The 5527-nt window shown below is 42.0% G+C and overlaps 1 non-coding gene across 1 annotated transcript; it reads right to left on the reverse strand.

Moving 5' to 3' along the window:
• Window positions 1-2509: 2509 nt before the first annotated feature.
• On the reverse strand, window positions 2510-2647 carry LOC114817560. Its single transcript, XR_003765423.1, has one exon. It is a non-coding gene; the product is annotated as a small nucleolar RNA SNORA7 (small nucleolar RNA).
• Window positions 2648-5527: the final 2880 nt, after the last annotated feature.

Raw genomic sequence — 5527 nt, forward strand, 5'->3', positions numbered from 1 at the left:
TGAAGTTAACTACTCAACAACCCTGCTTCTACTCTCCCTCCATCCACCTCTTGCTCCCTCTCACCCACTGTCCTGCTTGGAGGTCTCTTCTCACACCTCACAGTCTTCTATTCTTCCCATCTTCAAAGCCCTTCTGAATTCACATCTCCTCCAGCAACTGTTCCCCTGATTAATTTCCAAGTGTACCCACCTATATTAGAGAAGCAGCGTGGCTCAGTGGAAAGAGCCAGGGTTTGGGAGTCAGAGGTCATGGGTTCAAATCCCGGCTCTGCCACTTGTCAGCTGGGTGACTGTGGGCAAGTCACTTCACTTCTATGGGCCTCAGTTCCCTCATCTGTAAAATGGGGATGAAGACTGTGAGCCTCACGTGGGACAACCTCATTCCCCTGTATCTACCCCAGAGCTTAGAACAATGCTCTGCACATAGTAAGCATTTAACAAATACCAACAGTCTTATTATTATATACTCTCAATTTCTTTCCATCCTTGGGCACACTTTAGTGCTTAGATACCCACAACTCCTCCGTCGTACTTGTGTACACACCTTTATACTCTACCACTTCCTCTTATATGCAATTTAATGTCTGCCTCACCTGAAAGGTTGTAAGCTTTCTGAAGATAGAAAACATAAATACTAAACTTATTGTACTCTCCAGTTGTCTGCTCAGTTTCATTATGATTGTAAAATAGCACGGCTGCAAAGTAAATTGGAAACGGAAACTATAGGATGTCCAGTCATGTTTACCAAGTCTATGTTATTGTACTCTTTCAGATGCCTAGTACTATGCTCTGCAAATAATCAGTGCTCAATAAACACCGCTGATTGAAGGAAAATATGACAAAATACCACCGTCAGTTGCTTTTGTCATATTAAAGATTTGTTTAGAAAAAAAAGGTCATTTTCAGGAATAATATTCTTGGTACTTTCATCTCTATAATTTCTGCTTTTTCTCCTTGAAACTGTAATAAAGAGATATGTTTGTCATTATTTCAATTAAAATATGTCAGAATTTATTAAGTGTCTTCTTTGTGCAGAATGCAGTGCTAAGCACTTGGGAGAGGCCAACAGAAATTAGACACCATCCGTGTCCTCTAAGAATTTACAATCAAATTTTCTTGTGGAGAGGGATCATAATAATAATGTTGGTATTAATTAAGCGCTTAGTATGTGCAGAGCACTGTTCTAAGCACTGGGGTAGATACAGGGTAATCAGGTTGTCCCACGTGAGGCTCACAGTCTTCATCCCCATGTTACAGATGAGGGAACTGAGGCACAGAAAAGTGAAGTGACTTGCCCACAGTCACACAGCTGACAAGTGGCAGAGTCGGGATTCGAACCCATGACCTCTGACTCCCAAGCCTGTGCTCTTTCCACTGAGCCACGCATCATACTTATCAACCCCTTTGTGTTCTATTCTCCCAAGCACTCAGTATATTGTTCTATACATAGTAAGTGTTCAGTAAATACCACTGATAGATTGAATGACTGTTATATTTGAAAGTTGGCATATAATACTGAAGTTAACTTTGCTTACTTACGTCTCTGGATATTTTATTAAAGATATACATAATCAGATCCAAAATGTACTCCACAGTTCTGCAAATGGAAAATTTTAAAGTATTTCCCATTTTTTTAATAAAGATTCTCATGTTGCTACAGTGATTCCCAGTACTCTAGCCATTATTCTATATGAACAGCAGCAGTTTATTTAGAATATTAGATCAAATATTTACCGGTGTAACATAATGAAATTTTAATGATTCTACTTTGAAGTCACTTAAAATGGAATCCAAACAAACTGAGATGTCATGATATTGTTTTAATTGGAAATGAAACCCCTAAAATTATAGTAACTGTTAAAGGTTTGGTTTTAAATTAAAAATGACACCGTGTAAATGATGTGTCATAGAGCTTTCTTGTTCTAAATTTTAATGAGTATTATTACACGGGGGGTTATAAATATACTGCTGAAAAGATAGCTATGGCTCAACATCTTAATTAACGGAGAAACGCTCAAAAAAAAAAAAGCATTACAATGGGAGGATCAGTTTGCAATATTTTCCTCAACATCCATTTCATTTTCCACCATAATACAGCATAAATGTAACTATATAAGGAAGCAGATTATTTTGAAAAGCCAAGTCTAAGAGGGAAGGAGAGGAGATATTTTATCCCCATTTTACAAATGAGGTATAGGCAAGTTAACTGACTTACTCAAAGTCTCACAACAAGAAAGCGGCAAAGGTGGGATTAGGGGTAAACATGGCAAAGAAGAGGTGACACTGCTGTCTTAGGGAGTCGAATCAGGTCGGTGCCATAGCAACATCATTGACGCATCTCTCCCAGGATGCCCCACCTCCATCTGCAATCGTTCTGGTAGTGGATCCAGAGAGTTTTCTTGGTAAAACTATGGAAGCGGTTTCCTATTGCCTCCTTCTGCGCAGTCAACTTGAGTCTCTGCTCTCGACTCTCTCCCATGCCGCTGCTGACCGGCACAGGTGATTTTTGACTTGTAGCAGATGGCCTTCCACTCGCTAGCCACTGCCCAAGCTAGGAATGGAAGGAATATGCTTCTGCTGGACTCTCCCTCCCATAGTCATGACCAGTAGAGTACTGGAAACCCTCCAGGTGTGACCCTGAGAAGGGAAAGTGAGAGCTAGAAAGACTAAAATATCTTTCATTCATTCAATAGTATTTATTGAGCGCTTACTATGTGCAGAGCACTGTACTAAGCGCTTGGAATGTACAAATCGGTAACAGATAGAGACAGTCCCTGCCCTTTGACGGCCGCACAGTCTGATAGGGGGAGACGGACAGACAAGAACAATAGCAATAAATAGAATCAAGGGGATGAACATCTCATTAAAACAATAGCAAATAAATAGAATCAAGGCAATGTAATAATAATAATAATGTTGGTATTTGTTGAGCGCTTACTATGTGCAGAGCACTGTTCTAAGCGCTGGGGTATATAAGGTAATTAGGTTGTCCCGCATGAGGCTCACAGGCTTAATCCCCATTTTACAGATGAGGTAACTGAGGCACAGAGACGTGAAGTGACTTGTCCACAGTCATACAGCTGACAAGTGGCAGAGCCTGGATTCGAACCCATGACCTCTGACTCCCAATCCCGGGCTCTTTCCACTGAGCCATGCTGCTGCTCAATGTACATTGATGTACATTTCATTAAATGATGTACATTTCATTAACAAAATAAATAAAACAAAACAAAATAAATAGGGTAATGAAAATATATACAGTTGAGCAGACGAGTACAGTGCTGAGGGGAGGGGAAGGGAGAGGGGGAGAAGCAGAGGGAGATGGGGGGAAAAGAGGGTTTAGCTGCAGAGAGGTGAAGGGGGGCGATAGAGGGAGTAGAGGGAAAAGGGGAGCTCAGTCTGGGAAGGCCTCTTGGAGGAGGTGAGCTTTAGAACTAACTAATGGCTGCCTAGAGGACTAGAAAGAATGATTAAAATTGCTTGGGTTGAATAAAACTTTGCTGAGTTGGTGAAAAGTCTTCAAGTCTACTTTGGTTTTATAATGTGGAATAGATATCATGAACCCCCACCCAAGAAACCACCCCTTGGATGTCCCAAGTGACACTCTGAAAATCGGCTCCCCCAAAGTACTCTCAATATGGATTCAAGGTAAATCAAATTTTCTGAATCCTATATCGGCATATCCCCAGGAGTCAGCTCTCTGTTTGCAAATCCCGGCTTCTGGAATCTCACCCATTTTTTTCTGAACATCTACTACTTGTCTATTCACATTTTAGAAGCCACAAACTACGTTCCCTGCTATTAAAAATAGGCTACATGGAGTATATTATTTATACTACAGCAAAATATATTGGTCTACATGAAACATTCATATCGCTTGACATTTTCACAGCCAACGACGCCCCATTTCTCATCAGATATCTGCAGAGTGCAGTCTCAAAGCATTCAGCATTTGGAGTGGTGTGTGTACTTTTTTATGGAATTTTTTTAAGCATCTAATAATAATAATGTTGGTATTCGCTAAGCGCTTACTATGTGCAGAGCACTGTTCTAAGCGCTGGGGTAGATACAGGGTAATCAGGTTGTCCCGCGCGAGGCTCACAGTCTTAATCCCCATTTTACAGATGAGGGAACTGAGGCACAGAGAAGTTAAGTGACTCACCCACAGTCACACAGCTGGCAGGTGACAGAGCTGTGATTCGAACCCTTGACCTCTGACTCCCAAGCCCAACGTGGTCCACTGAGCCACGCTGCTTCTACTATATGCTTAACTGTTCTAAGAGCTGGGGAAGATACAACTTAATCAATTCAGACCCTGACCCTCATCAAGCTTAGAGTTTAAGTGGAAGGGAAAACAGGTGCTGAATCTCCCCATTTTACGGTTAAGAAAGCCGAAGCACAGAGAAGTTAAGTGACTTGTCCAAGGTCACACCACTGGCCAGAGGCAGAACCGGGATTAGAACCCAAATGCTCTCTGACTCCTAAACCTGTGATTTTTCCATTATGCCACCCTGCTTCCTGCTTAGTTGCTTTAGTTGCTAAACAGCTTCCCAAATTCATGCCCAAGTCACTGCCTTCACAGTAGATCCTCTCGCATACTAATGCGATTTTCTTAGAAGACAGAATTTGCTACGTATAAATATTTCTCTTTTAAAATAACTTACTGTGACTCCCCGAATATCTTCAAATTTAAGTTGAAAAATACCTTCTAAGAGATCTAACTTTAGGCTCTTTGATTTATGCCCCAAGCCACAAAGGTAAGAGTTCAGAACATAATTAACTTAAAATACACCCCGGAACCCATCTGACTCATCGTGGTTTAATGAGCCTCTCGCAGTAGATGATCTCTGCAAAAATAAAACGGAATACTGATTGCCGAGGTCCTAGCTTTTACCTATGCAGAAAACCTTGTGGGATGGAAGAGCACTTTGGAGGCACGATTAAACTGTCATCGAATGAAAGCGAAAACTAAATGGCTCAAATGTGAGTCCAATCCTTCAAAGGTGTTAAAAATAAGGAGGGTAGATACGGATGCTCTGAGAGGGACAGTGAAATGAAGCAGCGTGACTCAATGGAAAGAACCCCGGGCTTGGGGGTCAGAGGTCATGCGTTCAAATCCCTGCTCAGCCGCTTGTCAGCTGTGTGACTTTGGGCAAGTCACTTAACTTCTCTGTACCTCAGTTCCCTCGTCTGTAAAAAGGGGATTGAGACCGTGAGGCCCACGTGGGACAACCTGATCACCTTGTATCCTCTCCAGCGCTTAGACCCGTGCTTCACACATAGTAAGCGCTTAACAAATGCCCTCATTATTATTATTATTATGAAGTTACCTTCAGCCCCTTGGCTTCCTTTTTAGAATACTTTTGAGGAGTATTCCTTTTGAGGAGCTCCTTTTGAGGAGCAGCGTGGTGCAGTGGAAAGAGCACGGGCTTTGGAGTCAGGGCTCATGAGTTCAAATCCCAGCTCTGCCACTTGTCAGCTGTGTGACTCTGGGCAAGTCACTTAACTTCTCTGTGCCTCAGTTCCC

Source organism: Ornithorhynchus anatinus, chromosome 16 (assembly GCF_004115215.2).
Source record: "Ornithorhynchus anatinus isolate Pmale09 chromosome 16, mOrnAna1.pri.v4, whole genome shotgun sequence".
NCBI classification, from domain to species: Eukaryota; Metazoa; Chordata; class Mammalia; order Monotremata; family Ornithorhynchidae; genus Ornithorhynchus; species Ornithorhynchus anatinus.